At 40.4% G+C, this 16,250-nt stretch overlaps 1 pseudogene across 1 annotated transcript; it reads left to right on the top strand.

Annotated features, from left to right (window-relative positions):
* Window positions 1–534: 534 nt before the first annotated feature.
* Window positions 535–16,198, top strand: LOC308217628 (MARVEL domain-containing protein 3-like; annotated as a pseudogene). The gene is made up of 4 exons: window positions 535–650; window positions 4,123–4,276; window positions 10,721–10,844; window positions 15,492–16,198. The product of its transcript is annotated as an MARVEL domain-containing protein 3-like (transcript).
* The last annotated feature ends 52 nt before the right edge of the window (window positions 16,199–16,250 follow it).

Consider the following 16,250-nt stretch of genomic DNA (forward strand, 5'->3'; position numbering starts at 1 on the left):
ATCACAGGTGACACGGGGGACACTAAGGGTGCCCTCCTTTTAGAAACTTCCAGGACAAAGGTCACAGCCTGCACTTTCAGGTTTGCCCTGCCGTCAGTGGCAGTTGTGTGTCTGCTCATGAAACATACCGGTGTTTTTTGGGTTTAATGCTTTATTAAGACTTTGCTAGATAAGCCAAGATTCATGTTCTTAGTGGACACCATGCCTTGTCCTTGCAGCAAAGGTAGGCGAATCAGGGCAGGCCTAGTAAGTAAGCTAAGCTCAATAAATGTTGAATATAAAAACATCACAATTACTTGATGAATAGGAAAATGTAAAGAAAAACTTTCTTCTTTAATGAAGTTACTTCACGTATAGTTTAAAGGGTATTACTTCCTTTGCTTCATAAGGAAGTTACCACTAAGTCTTGAAACTGCATGAAATGGATGTAAGTGCTGGTCAATGAATAACTAAGTAAAGCTATAAAATGAACCAGTTTTATTTCTCTGGCTCAGGAAGTTATTTTAGGAAGAAAGAATACATGTAAGAAACAAGATGCCTCATGCTGGGAGACGATACCAAGATAAGCAGTACAGGCACCATGAGAACCATGGATCTGATAGATATGAGGAAGACAGAAGAGTGAGAAAACCATACCCATACAATACAAGGTACGTCTCTATCACCTTAAAGAAATACATCACAGCAGGTCTTTAAACGTGCCTTTTAACTTTGTTTGCTTTTCTGTACCTTCATGTTAAAATATTAAAGAAAGCATTTACTCAGCCTTGAAATTGTGAAGCATGAGCACGCCACATTTGGAATCAGAGAGCGATTTTACACTTTGAAATTTAACCCTTTTCTTTGTAAAGAGAGGGGACAGAAAGATAGCCTGTGTGACACAGGCAGAGATGTGCATTTCCTGGGTTATCTGGATCAAGTTGGGTCACAAGCAGGTGAAGTGTGGCCATGTGTTTTAGTACTGTTCCTTAGGAGGCTGGTCAGCAAGTAACAACAAGCCATGGCTTGCCAAGTATGCATTGCTTAAATGAGAATGTTACATGACTGAGACAAGCACAGGGACCTTCTGTAGTCTCAGATTGCTCTATTTCAGCTGTGAACAAGTTAATATTAATCTAAACCAAAATTACTTTCAGTACTTGCAGTCAATAAATGAGTATTTGTTTAAGTGTCTAAGGCTGTTTACAGCACTTGATAGTGGGTCAGCCTGTCATTGCAATAAGCAGATCAACTAATGGGTTTGGAGTCACAAATAAGCTCTTCTGCTTCCAGCCTGGCCAGCCTACAGAATATTATGCATGAGCTTAGGCTGTTTCCTTTAAGGCATGACAGTACCTGCATTGTAGGAGAGAGGTCTGTAGCTCTAAATGGCACTGGCAAATTAGCCATGGCATTAACGTGTTCATCATGCCTGTGTAGTCTCTGGGGGCGTGATTGTAGGGCAATTTAAGAATAGAGACAAAGAGGGAGAGGAGATAAAAATAATTAAGATTATTGAAAAGCTGAAATAAAGAACTACACCCTAATAATATGCATGTTAGCAAGAAAAACAGGATGAGAATAAAAGCAGCAGTGAAGAGCACTGTGTAGACTAGGAGTACTTATGGCTAAGTATAAAACATTTGGATGGTGGTATCCTATTGTGTTATGGAAATAGTTGATGAATTTTTCTTCTGTCTCTCCTAAATCATGAAAAAATTGAGAGAAATGAGAACAAAGGTCAGCCTAAGAATCATCCTTAGAGGCTGAATGACTGTCCTTGGCAAAAGGAAAGATCAGGAGGGGATATAGTTAAATTATTTTGAGCGTATTAGAAGTGAAAGCAGCAGATGCCAGGAAGGTATTCATTGAACTGTGGAGAGAAGGAAAAAAAAAAAGGATGAGTTTTTGGGCATGGTTTGTTTGGGATTGGGGTTGGGATTTTTTCTTTTTTTTTTTTTTTTCATATATAGTGTAATATAAGCAATATGTGAAAGGATAGCTATATATTAAACCAGTGCTTCTTAATAAAGCCCTTCTCTGGACTTCTTGGTTTTGCTGTTGGTTTGAAATGACTGGACATGTAGACTGAAAATTGATGGATGGACTATAAAGGCCCAGGACAACAGACCATCCCTATATCATGGAGGATTAGAGGAAGCTGCAGCTAAAGTCTGTAAAAGCTATGGAGATACTAAGAGTAAAGCTGAGAATCTGGGGTCACCAGCCCTCACTACAACTAATCAAAAACTTTTCCATCAGTTGTTTTGATGCAGTTTAGCTTAACCTATCAGCATTTCCCCTACTTAGCTCTCATGACAAAACCAGCTGCTCTTGTAAGGACGTTTCAGTATTTTGGTGAAGACTGATTGACCGAAAGACCTCCTCTGTAACGAAATAGATAGGAAGAGTTTTGTGGAAGCTGTAATTTGGGTGCCTAATGCTTTTATCCCTTACAAGCAAGACTTTCTAGCCAGAGTATTTCTGTTAACAAATGTATTTCTTTCTGAAGCTCTTATAGCAACCTTCATCTCATTGCTGAGGTGAAAGAGTTGTATTACCCAGAACTGGAAAGTCCTGAAGGAAAACAGAAGCAAAGGTGGCCAAAATAGGCCATTGTGAGAGGAGAAAAACAAAAAGCATCTAAAACAAAGAATTTTTTTTTCCCCCTAATTGTACTCTGTTGCTGAACATTAAGGGTTTTTTTGGTTTGGTTTTTGCTTTGTTTTGTTTTCTGGCAAGTAGCAGAATACAATAGAAAGAAGCAGCTGCATCAGAAGTACCAGAGGGATTGCTTTCAAGTTAACTGGAAGTCTTATAAATCACACAGCTTATTTAATTTATGTGACACAGCTGCGCAGGATGCTTTGGTGGTTGCACAAGACACAGGACAAAGGTCAGAAAAATCAGAAATGTTTCAGCCAAACAGAGCTGTTGGCAACTACACACAGAGATGCTAGCATTGGTCTTGTTATTGAATGCCTTAATTAAAATGTAAAAACTACAAAGAACATGATTTAAGGTGGATGAATGAGATAGTATTTCTAAGTTGAATCTGGAATTGGATGAAGATAAACCCTAGTGAAGTGCAGCGATACTAGGACACAAAACTACAGTTGAAAATGCTGATCTGTGGATAAGAAAGTCAAGATAAAAACTGAATAAGAAGACGACTTTTAAAAATAATAGTGCTGAATGAGACTTAAAATACCCTTTAATGACAAGATTGTCCAGCTGTACCTTGAAAAAGACAAACTCCAGTTCTCCTTCAAATGAGGGAGGACATTTAGACTAGACCAGACACAAAACAATTTACAGCTGATGTTTCTTTTAACCTGAGTGTTACCTCGTTTTAAAACCGGCAAATTGCACTTTTCCCATAGAATAATCTAAATCTCACCAACCTTAAAAATCATCAGGCTTCAGATGTGGAGTTGTGTATCATTGCAGCAAAGTGGACAATTCCATTTTGAGGTATACGAATGAAGAGTCTATCGGAGACATGAGAAAATGATTTTATTGAGTCAGTTTTAGATTCCTTTTCAAATATCAGCAAATACCTCAAAAAAAAAAAAAACAACTTCAATAGGCAGGGTTTTTTTTCCCCACTTTAAAATCTTTATGTGCTTTTTTTCTTTTTTAATAGCTTTCATTCTTTTAAAAGGCATCGTTCTGAGACATGGTAATTGGAAGTGAAACTTTGACAAAATGCTTACCCATGAAATAGGTGTGCTATTTTACACCTGTATAGTGTGAAAATATTTTTCTTTTTTATTCTCTGGGCTGCTATGGAGTAGCTAAACTGCTTTTCATAAAAAAGCTGTTACTTGTTTTTATAGGAGAAAGAACATCCCCCCCTTCCTCCTTGCTACTGTTTGCAAGTAGCCTAAACAATTCAGCCAGCCTACTCAGTAAGTCCACAGTTTTCTCAAATAAGAATGATCAAGTGCAAATGTCCGTGTGAACAGGGATTTGTGCAAGTATTTGGGATATTTCCTTTCAAAACACGCAAGCAAAAAAAAGATAAGATACCTGTAAAGCAGGCTAGCTGGTTCCACTAACAGGGGCAGCTGCCAATTTCTTATGTTCTAATGTTCAGGAGAGAGCATCATCTCATTATATTAGTCATTTACTTTATTGTAGATCAACAGAAGACATCCAAGATGTCCAGCACTCAAGAACTTCTACTGTTTGCTCAGAGCCTTACTCTAAAACCTCAGGAGCAGCACTGGAATACTTTGGCCCACCACCAGACTATTACCCTCCCAAGGAAACCTTCTCAATGAAGTGTTCAAAGGTATGCACAACAAGAGGTATGTGAGATTCTTATTGCCTGCCATCCATCCCTGTCCTTCCAAGACCTAGTCTTGATTTTGGTTTCTGTCTTTAGAAGCACAACAAAGTAAAGCTAAAGAATTATTAAAAAAGCCTCCAAACAAACTGGGAGAGTTAATGAATGGAATAACTGAGGGTTACTAGCATGTTTTAGGCATCTAAATGTAAGATTTATAGAGGCACTTAGATCCTTGAAAATGCATTTCCAGAATAGCATTCAGAGGATCAGTGGGTCATGTATGTAATCACCCAGGTTGTGCAGCAAGAGTTAACCTTTGGGATTTAGGAATACAATAGATATTTGCATCTGTAGGCACTTTAAAGATGGCTGTTGAAGCTTTGGTGCTACTTTATTTCTGACACATTCTTCTCAGACTTTTTATCAGCTCTGGATTTAATCCAGTGATCACTTAAACGTCTTTATAAATCAGCATTGTGGGAGACAAACCTATTTTATGGACATGAATCCCGTAAAACAGCTCTTGAGAAATAACCGGTTTTTTCATACCTGAAAAATGACTACAACAAGCAGAGAAACAGGTATTAATGTGAGAGGAAATCAGCCTTAACACTTAGTAAACTTGTTCCTGTAAATGGGGGGGAGGGGAAGAAAGTCACTAAAATACCTATTACTCCTTTAAAGTTTTCCCTCTTCCAGGACAATGACCATTCTCACCTTGTTTGTAGGAAAGGCCTACTGCAGTCTGAGTTGAAATGTGCAATTAGGTGCAAAGTCTTTGGCTGAAGTCTATAAACAGCCTTTCAGTGTTCAGTAGAGAGACAAATGAAGAGTTTAGTTGAAAGCAAATTAAAATACATAATGTTAGATTATTTCTTCACTCCATGAATGAAAGTTGAATAATACACTTGCTTTGCTCTAAATATTTCTCTGAATGTGAATATGTGAACAATTTGAAGAGTGAGCTGAACCATTGTCCTTTATAAGTACATTCTGTGTATTTGTCTGCAGTTTTTCATCTAGATTTAACTCCAATAGTTAGTAGAGCATATTTAAACATCCAGCGCCAGCCGCAGTGATATTTATCCCTGATAAAATTTTATCAGCAGTTTCTTCTTCAACAATACTAATTTATTTAAACTTGTTTGAGAAACTCTAGAAAACTCCATGCCTTATTTTATCACAGCTTTAGAAAAATGAAGTGGCAAGTTATATTTAGTTTACAGTTTCGCTGGTTGTTTAGACTTATGGATAGCTTAATGTGACTTGCTGTTTTGGTTTGGGTTTTTTTTCCCCTGCATTTGCTTCTCATTATTTCAGTGCATCATTAGCATTTTCAAAATGTCCTAGTTTTGGATGCATCAGTTGACGATGATGATTTCACTGATTTCACTCCCACCCTTCCCCCAAGTATTGCTCAGAATTTTCCAAAAATTTAATGTTTTGAGTTTGCAGTGGAGGAGGGAAAAGAGATCATGTAGAAGAAAAACCCAAAACCTTTCATTAGCAGTTTTATTTCAAAAAATGAAAATATATTGGAGGTTGTTAAGATTATGAGAACTTTACTTCCCTGTTTAATTTTTTAAAGTACCAAGACTTGGCAGAATTTTCTAGAGCCGTTCTGCAGAATTCAGTATTCCCTGCAGTTATAGTAAATGTTATAGAGAAAAAAAGCTACATGAATTGTTTACTAAAAAGTCAGTATATGTGAGCTGCAACTTCTTATAGCAAGAAAAGTTCTTGTAAATACTTTTTAACCATCTCTGCCTTTTGCCAGTGATTTATCAGCACTCCAGTGAAATTCCCCTTTCCCAATCACCATAATTCTAAAATAAACATCAAACAAGGCCAGGAAATCAAGTGATGTACCACAGTCTTTTCCAAAGCAACAACTGAGATGTTTAATGATCCTTAGTTTCTGACTGTACATCACTCTACTTTCACTACGGGTTTGTTTTGTTGTTTCTTTTTTTCTTCTGCCCAGCAAATACATTTATGCTGTTCGTGCATGTTGACCAGTTTGGCATACTAGAGAGGAGTTCTAAACAACCAGAGCTCTGAAAAGTATTTGCTTCACCTAAATATAGCCCTTCTCATACATACTTTCCACCAGCAACAGCCCAAAAAAGCTAAAGCTGAGTTTCAGAAACAGGCAGTTATTTTTGCAGGGATCCTTCAAACACCTTAGCTGCAAGCAGCAGCAGAAAAAAGGATGTTCTCCTACCTTTGTTATTCCCACCTTCCTGCCTAATCACCACCTTTTTTATTTTTCCTACAACCACATTAACAAAATAAACCCAACCCAAATATAATGGAGAAATCAACTGATACTGACCCCTTTTGCTTGTAGGAACATTTGATACCATCTAGGAAACGTCAAAACATTCATCTCCTTTTTAATCCTTTCCTCTTGAAAACAGAAGGAAAAAAGTCTGTTAAAATGTTTTATGAGCAATACCTATGCAAAGCCATTCCGGTAGGATCATGTGGCTGGATCATATAAGGCACCTAATTATGCATCCTCTCAAATAATGTACAAATTTAGGAGGACTACTAGAGTTTGGACCCGTAGAGAGTGAGCTGTCCTCTGGAATCTGAGTCAACAGAAGAGTGGATGGTTGATCTTAAATTGGTCACAGATACTTGGTCACTTGACCTTGAAAACTTTTCATTTTCTTTTTATTGTGTATGTTGGTGTGAAAGAGGTGGGACAATGCAATTCCAGGATAATGCTTCCTCTAGTTTTGCTCAAACAGTAAAGGTAAACTAGGTTTCTCTCCTCTTCAATCAGTATGCGACTCAGGAAATGCCTGCACTTTTGCCTTGTGTAGAACTGTACTGTGCTGGTCATCATTTCTGAGCTAATAACTTTTTATTTTTTAGAAATTCTTCAACCCACTTGGCATTTAAGGGAGACAGCACTAAAAAGGTTAGAAAACAGTTTGTGGGAGAGCAAGTATAATTGAATCCCTGTTCTTTGCTGCCATGAATACAGCTCTGCACCATGAATAGCGTCAGATTTCTTAAGCATATTGTAGGCACTTCCAAACAATCAGGCCTTTAGCCTACATTCTAACATACACAATTGTTAAAACCTTCAGACCAATTTCCTCTGAGAAACAGACGGCATTACGGTTTGTAACAAGATAGAGCAATCTCCAATTTCAAGCATAGCCGGGAGGAGATATCAAACTGAATTTATTTAGAGGAGGAAATAGAATTAGGGAGTAACAATTACTTTCTCCAGGATATATTCATGCATTAACAAGCCACCATTAATTGAAATGTAAACATCTACAAGCTTTTGTTTTTACAAAACACAGTCAAATATTTTTCCTGTAGCTATGAAAGCTGGCAAATACTCATAGACTGGAAAAAATACTGAGATGAAAAGTCACCCTGAATACAGGGTTAACACTAGTAGACACTTGGTTTGAATTATACCGTTGTTCATAACTGTTATACTGCTGCTATGTCGCTCTGTGATGTCCTGATACTGTTCTTCTTGGACTCAGACATGGGAGCAGAGGGGAAAAATATTTTGCAGAGCTGAGTGCTGAGGAGATGTTGGGGGAAAATAGTGGTCTGCAGGAGGCATTGGACTGGAGTAGAAGACCTTCTGTAGCTTCAGTTACATATGTTCAAAACCACTGAAGGGTCATTAAATGTGTATAATTCAGGTAACCTGTTTTGTGTATGAAAAAAAGCGTTTGACAAGCACATTCAACAGTTAGGTCTTTCCAGGAGTGGTCATTAGGATACTTATGTTTTGGTGGAGGCACCCATAGAATTAGAAACTGGTGTATTTTGTAGCCCATTATGTTCACATTTTGCCCCTGCAATCTGCCATGCTTAGCTCCTTTACACTGGGCTCAAAGCTGTCATGCACTGTTCCTCCAGCAGTTAATTTGAATGTATTTCTCTGTAAGAAGGGAACACTAAGGTCCCCTGTAGTCTCATTGTAATTAGATGGCTTCCCTTTCCTATCTGTTGCAAAGTAGTTTTAAATACAGTGTGACTAACAGACTGAATCTGCCAATAAGTTTTTAATCTTGTAATTGTGAAGACAGAGGATATTAGTAGTGGGAATTAGATGGAACTGTACAGACTGAAATTATCCCAGTTATACAAAATGGTCAATTAAAATTGTGCAGTAACAAGATGCAGTGGTGAAGCTGCAGGTATCCTTCCTGTTCTGAAGTTGAAGTATTTCACTTGAAGGAAAGTCCTGTTTGTTGTGAAATACAAATGGCCATGAGCAGTTAGCTATATAAAAACGTGTAGGGGAGCTAAGCGAGCTGCAGATGCCAAATGTTACCTTTAGCAAACTGTTGTTCTGCCAACATATGGGACTTCTCTAGGCCCACATCTTTATATCAAGGGGTTTTTTTCTTCCGAGTTCTGTCATTGTGCTAACATGTATACTGTTGTTTTTAGAGAAGGGAGAACTATAACTGAGAAGACTCACTTAAGTTGGCAGGGGAAGATACTGTCAACATTGATGATAGCTTTTGGATATGTGTTAGATTCTAGCCTGTGCTTCCCTACTGGGAAATCTTAGGTCTCTATCAGCATTGAACCTGAAGTTGCATCATCTTTCCTATAAGACCACTGGGTTTGTCTTTCCCACATCTGACCCAAATTCTGGGAACCAAGAAAAACTCTTTGTGGCTCTCAAGCCTAATTGATACAGCACACTGACTACCTATTGCATGTAGCTCTCTTCCTTGAGCAGTTGCTCTTGGCTCACTTAAAAGACAAAAATCCACCCCATCAGGAATGTTGCTCACCAAGTGTGACAACCCACAACTGTTACAGTGAATGAGAAGCTCAGATTCACAGGTGCCTCCAACCTGACCTACCTTAAGACAGACTATGATTGCTTAAAGAGCAATAACACCCCAATCTTTGTGCTTTCTAAAGGCAGCTCAGTTTCAGTTCAAACGGAGGGAGTGGCTATGGAAAGTTGGCATAAGGAACAAGAGTGTTTCATTGTTTTCTGAACTCTTAAGAAAAAAAAAACAAACCTCCCTCAAGTTTGTTTCAATACCAAGGTATTTGTTTACTGCTTGAAAGAACTACGGGTACATTAGGAAGAAGAAAGGCCATTTTCTGAAAGGCAGAACATGAGGTGACTCTGTAGAAACCTACCAGTGCTACAGATACATGCACAGCTTTTTAGAGCCATTGTATTTAAATCAGTATTGCCACATGTTACAGTTTAATGCAAGACTTTTTGCTTCCCACCCTCTCCAAAATTATGGAAGATGACTCATGCTCTGTTAACAGGAGAGAGATCAAGAACACGCTAGAAGTGATGCTTTAAAGAACTACTGGGAACAAGTAAACCAAAGCTGTTTTTTCCCAGGCAGGGGCTGAGTTGTACTGAAACTGTGCCTTGATGGCAAGTAAATATTAATGTCATACAGTGGTGGGAAGCCATGGGGATAGAGGCTGATGCAGTAGTTCTGCAAATGAAGTCCACCCTTTCCTGTGGAAATTGGAACAGCACTATTTAGAGGATGGGAGGGAATTAAGCAGAAGGAATAGATCAGGTGGGACAGTAGGTCTTTAAGGGAAGATGATACACAGAAAAAAACAGGACAATGTTTGGATTTCAGCACTCTGATTGTGAATGTACGGCTCTTCTGAATCATTAAAACCAAGGCGGGTCATCCTTTGAGATTTCCTAATGAAGTGGTTATCTTGACTAAAGAGGGGTAACTTGTTAAATGATAATAAAAATGTTTCTTTCTCAGGCCCATAAATCATTTAATTTTCCTAGTTTTAACTATTTTTCCAGCAATTTCCAGTAAGATCGATATCTCAAATGCGCATAAATGCGTTGGGCATTTTCTTGCCATTTAAATTCAGTTGGCTCTGAGTATGTAGTTCCCTTGGGTCCTTTGCAAAGCCAAGATTCCTCTGGTGTTACATTGCCTAACTCTTGTGTTTTAGGGCTGGGTTGTGGGTTTTTCCTGCCTTTGAACATTACTCTATTAGGGTGATTTTAACATAACTCAGTGAAAGCTGAATCCACCACTGGCTGAAGAACACAGATACCTACAAAAACAATGGTGGGGTAGGAGTTTGGGTGGGGAGATTTGTTTGTTTACGACAAAACTGTATATTGCCCTGATTCTGCATGGGTGAAGGTGGTTGAATGTTGAGTTCTTGTAACTGGTTTCAGTAAGATCTTTATTTGTACTGGTATACATAAGGGGAATAATACTGTTAGCAAGGTGTTTTAATGCCTTGCATCCAGGTTTAATATTTTTAATCTATTGCAACTGTTGTCTCCATTTCATACCCCTTGTTCAGTTCTCCTGCATTGTTTTGGTTCCTCCCCACTTCTGTCACATTTTGTCCCCTTCCTAAAGCAGAACAAAACCTCTTTCCTTTGGTATTTTCTCCCCCTTCCTCCTTATCCTCCCACCACTGACTCAGTTCAGCAGAGAGGTGACCAAAGCTGTACATTGAGCTGTGCCTTTACTCTCTGGGGAATGCCAAACCTGCACTGCCAAGAGAAGTTCAGCATTTGAGATCCTTTTCAGAACTGCCTGATGCTTTTGTAAGTCACTATATATGGTCAGAATACTTGTCTGTTCCTTTGGGGGTAAAAAAAAGAAATACCTCTGAAAAGAAGAAAGTTACCCAAACTGATAAATAAACCAAATGACAATTTTCAGTGAGGAAGGCCGGGAGGATGAGTTTTATTGTGTGTGTTTAGCCTCTAACTCCCCTCATCCCCTCTCCTGGAGCGACCCCTAATGGGATGTGGCACGGGCACCACTGAGCAGCGCTGCTGCACTACCACTGCTGTCGAGGTGGCAAAAGGGCACCCCTTGGGGCTGCCGGCTGGGTACTGCTGGTCCCAGTGTTACTGCAAAGGAAGCAGAGGGAGAAAGCAAACTAGAATGGAGAATAAAAGACATTAATTATCTTAGAAGGACACAGGAGTGTTAACTGACGAGGGGGAATGAGACCAAAAGAGGCAGGAGAAAGAGCCCATGTGCAGTCAACAAAGGAAAAGAGTGACTGCTGTGCCAAGACACAGTGGAGGGAGAGGCTTTAAAGGCCTTTATTAGTCAGGTCCTTGTGGGAGGGGAGCTTGACACAAACAGCCAGAAATTTGACAGTTGCAGAAATACAGGAACAAACATGAATAGGCTGTTTTACTTCATGTCCACATGCTGTGATCCTGACACCTGAACACTGGCACCATCCTGCCACAGTGCCTGGATAAAAATCGCATGAGACCTGAGCACACAGTTGAGTTACTGGATACCACACAGTCAGCCACAGTGTAGTTTTATGAGGCAGAGCATAGGAATTTAACAGCTCACCTTACCTGTAGAGTTTCAGGTGTTTCTCTGGTTCTGGCTTTGTTATTTCCCCTGCTAAACCCATGCCAGCACGATTGCTCATAGCAGGAAACCTACTCAATGAAAAAAAGACTGGATTCAAGCAAAGTTAACAAATATGATACGTTGAAGTTACTATCCATCACTATCCATAAGACTGAGATTTTTATGGAATGAATAAAACAATTATTTGGAAAGTTCTGGCAACAACCACTGTCTTTTAAATTGCAGCCATTCTCACTTTCAGTGCTGAAAGTCAGTGCATTAAAGAAGCATGGGAAAAGAAACAGAAATCCAGGAGCCCAGACTTGAGGCTCGTTACTTGCGTAGTAATCTTCTCCTATCGCTACAGTCCCTGATGAAGAGTCTCTCTCCACCATCCTTCTAGGCCCCAAAGCGAGTAACTTCCCTGCAGGAAGACCTATTGGCAGTTTAGTTTCTGCAGCTGTAACTCTTAAGATGACATAGCTAACTGGCATGTGAAAGCAGGAATGGCAACACAGACTTAGAAGTATGGCTTTTAACTCAGCCCTTTCTGCCAGCAGTTCACTGCTTGACATAGGTCACTGCCAATAAATGTGCATTAGCATAGCCTGACAGAGCTAAGATCTAAAACTTCACTGTCTTTTTATTCCTTATTTCTCAAGTCCATCTATCCTGTTTATACTAGTATAGTAGGATTAAGTACCAGCTTGTAACTATCACAGATCAAGGTTGCGCAAGGCTTTTGGGATGGCCGGGTGAAGATCTGAACATTAATATTTCCGTCAAAGCCCTGACAGTTGTACAAGGGTTTAGGGATTTCCACTAATTGTCTGCTACTTTTGCAAGCCCTGGTGGCTCTCTTTGTAGACCTGTAATTCACAGCTTCATTCTACATACTGCTTACCATGATAGGATATTCTTTAATACAGGAGTCTTTGTTACTGCCCTTTTTTTGTTGTGGTGGTGATGTTGACATTTTTTAAAGTTGATACATGCAATGTAAATAACTGGTGGAGTAACTGCTAATGAACCTCTCTCCATTGCTTAGTTACTCTAAATCAATTCTGTAGCAGGCATGTGTGAAAACTGTTCAAGTACATGCAAAACCTGCCCAACCTGAACGTCCTGTCTAAGGGAATTTTTCAAGCATGCCATTAAAGCATCTACTGCTGCAGTTACAAATACAGTGGACCTACACCGATCATATGTTATCGCATGAGAAGAGACACAGCCCTACTGTGGTACCAGCAGTCAGCTCAGTGAAATGAAGGGGTTGCATGCAGAATTTGTGTGAACACATAGGAAGTTTTGGAACAGCATCATTGAGGATTAGGGACAGTTATAAATGTGGGGAGGTTAGCAGCAGGTGCTGACTGCTTTGACAAGAGAAAATTGCCTTTTCTAAAGCTCAGCAAGGTGATGTACAGGAAAAGTTGATGCTCAGTGAGTCAGAGTGCCTCACCAGTCATAGAGGAAAAGGAAATTCTGAAGACAGTGGTAGAAGAAAGCTGGACTGGTCATGAATTCCCTACTTCCCAAACATATTTAAAATTTATGTTTCCCTTAATCAAAGAGTCTTTCCTCCCTGTAGACTTGTAAGAACTGCTTCCTGATGGAGCAGTTTCTATGAAATCAGTAGTCAGCCCTTACAAAGGGAAGTGGCCTTCTGGGTGCAACGCTGTCCAAGGGCCCTGAGGGCTTGCGTTGACTCCCTGTATTTGGAAGGCATATTACACAGCTCAAATGAGTAAACAAAAAATATTTGATCCAGTTCCAGTGGATGTCCTGTGCAGCTATTACTCTTTCAAAATATTTTGAACAGTCCTGGTAAAGTGATGATTCTGTACCCGTGAAAAACGTTGAGTCATTTGGCTGCATTGTTTGAATTTGGTACAAGGAGTTCCAAATCCTGCCTCATGGACTGAGATTTAAATTTCTCTTTACATTTAGCTTCACAAACATTTCCTTTGAAACATTTGAAGCCACCTGAACAGATTTGGTAGCCAGCATTGTCATTGATCTGCTTCACAGAAATAGTTGTGTGGAATGGTCAAGGAAAAGGCATGTTGTCATGCAAAAGTCAGCATCACCTCTGAAGAACACATATGCAGAACTGCACATTTAGTTCCTTCTCAACAAGAGCATTTTGTCTTCTCTGCCTGCTCTACCTAATTCCTTCTAGGATATGAAGTGTATAATGTATGCACTTGTCTGTATACACACACACACAAACTGAAACATGCTGAGTGAGCCCCAGATATGCTGTTCCCAGGTATTACCACTGTTATCACTGCTCCCCTCTGTGCTTCTGGGGTGGTTTGCCAGGCCCCAATGTGAATGGGCTCAGTACCGACCTACTTAGGGGGTACCTACCTGTTGTATTAGGAGAAATAAGGGCACTAGTCTGGGTACAGGGGAAAGCAAGAACTCCTGAAGTGGCCAAAGACCCTTGGCAAACCAGTGCAAGCATCTTCCTGTGAAGAGCAAACGGCAGCAGGAAGGTGGTCATTACCTCAGCCCTCTGTGGGGGAAATAAGAAGCGGCAGAATGGGAATATCTAATAATCCTTCATAGTGGCTTTCACTAGCTAGCGTGGTTAGAAGCATCTGGCAAGGCAAGAGAGGAATTTGTCTAACTGTCTTGTGTGCTGCTTCATCCCTTTGTTTTCAAGCCTATTACAGCCTTGACAGCAACTGAGCCATTGCTCAAGAGGAAAATGCCATGCTGATCAATGTTAGCAGCATAAAATGAAAGTCTGTATGCAAACTGTAGATCCAGCCCCACTTTAAAGGCAACTTAAAAGACACTGTGTTGAGCATCTTATGTTCTTGGCTGTCAGACTGCAGTGAAAGAATAAAGATTTACAATCCTGTAATTAATTTCAGAACCTGAGGAGTAGCACACATGATACACTAGGGGTTTTCAGTTCCCAAATAGGGAACTCTAGCTATGCTACACTTCAACATCTGTCATGTTTACTAATCTTAGTCTGACCCCTAGTGAGCTGTCACAGAATAATCAGATTTATCTAACAGATGCTGTGCCTTCCTGACAGACCGGTGGCTACCACAAAAAGAAGTCCTCTATCTATTTTCCAACCCCATCTTAGAAAACCTTGGTTACCTTTATCAGTAGGATAAGATAAGAAAAAGAATCAGCTGAGAAGTCATAAGCCTTTCTTCTGAGTGTGTGGGTGAGGAAGAGAACAAATGACCCAGTAGCAAATTCACTTAGCTTACCTTTGCATATAAAGTGGGTTTTGCCTCCTTCCCTCCTCATTTTCTGGGCAATTTCTAGCTGCTTCTCAAGATTTATGAAGAGATTTTTCTCTCTTAAGGAGACGAAGTGGAAGCTGCATCTGGTTAGATATGTTTAAATAAACAAACAATAAGACAAAAAAAAACGGTGTAAGTTAAAGCAGTAATGGCATTTTAAAGGACCTGAATAACTTGCCTAATTTTTTAAGCTATTAGAAGCTTCTACGTTTTGGTCAGCTTTAACCTCAGCATTTTGTTCATACTGGATATATCTTGCTCAGTGTGTTTATGCCAAGTAGTTACAGGCCAAAATACAATCACTGTGTGCTTGCCTTGGCAATAACACAAGCACAGTAAATTTTTTATGGATTTCTTTTCCCATGTGAAGATCCATTTATCAACACACTGACAAATTAAAAAAAGTAATTTGCCCAACCTCTGAAATGTACCCATGACAGCTTGTGCTTGTTCGGGGTTTTATAAAGCAGCTGTAGCCAAGGGGACTATCTCAGTAGTAGTGCTCTCTGTCTATGGGTTTGGGGTATTTGTGTCATAACCAGTTTGCACAAGATGTGGTTTTGACACATATTTCCATCCTTCTGCTCCTTACAGGCATTTTGAAGTTTGTGGAAATCATGGTCAACCTCCTGGTTCTGATTTGTGTGGGTGCTGCCCAAGCCTCTGTTGCAGGCTTCACATCCCTTGGTGGCTTTGGCACCAGCTCCTTTAGCCTGAATTCAGCCTATAGCCCCTTTGAGGGCACAGAGCTCCAGGAGGTGAGGGAGCTAGACATGCAGTTCACCCAGATGCGAGCCCCATGCGTGTATGGCGGGGTAGCCTTCAGCTTAACAGCAGCAGCACTTACCCTTGTCTTCCTTGTCGTGGGAGCAAAACCCATCCAGCAGCTCAGGATAGGGCTGCTGGCAGGCGAATGTGCCTTCAACCTGCTGGCTGGCGTGGCGTACGTCGCAGCGGTTGGCCTCTACCTGCATTTTGTCAGCCAGGTGAACTCCACAGAGGTTTGCAAGAGGCGCGAGAGGCTGTATGCACGCCGCGGTTACACCTCCATGAACTGTGTGGTCCAGGGTGGTGATGCAGCCGTTGGCCTTTTTGGTGTCGTTGCTGCCTGTTTGTACTTTGCCAGCTTTGTGGTCTGCATCCTTGCTATCCGAACTGTCCGTGCCTTCCAGAGCCACATGGCCAAGATTCAGCACAGCCCCAAAAGTGGCATTAGAGACAGGAGTGTCAGAAACCACCATGTCGCCCACAGGACCTCAGAAAGGTCTCACAGCGTCCAGGCTCTTGCTACGTTAGTGTGAAGTCAGCTCTGGGGCTGTGCCAGAGAGCTGGAGCTTCAGGAAGGGACAGACA

The sequence above is a fragment of the Psittacula echo genome (assembly GCF_963264785.1).
Source record: "Psittacula echo genome assembly, chromosome: 2".
Lineage (NCBI taxonomy): Eukaryota > Metazoa > Chordata > Aves > Psittaciformes > Psittacidae > Psittacula > Psittacula echo.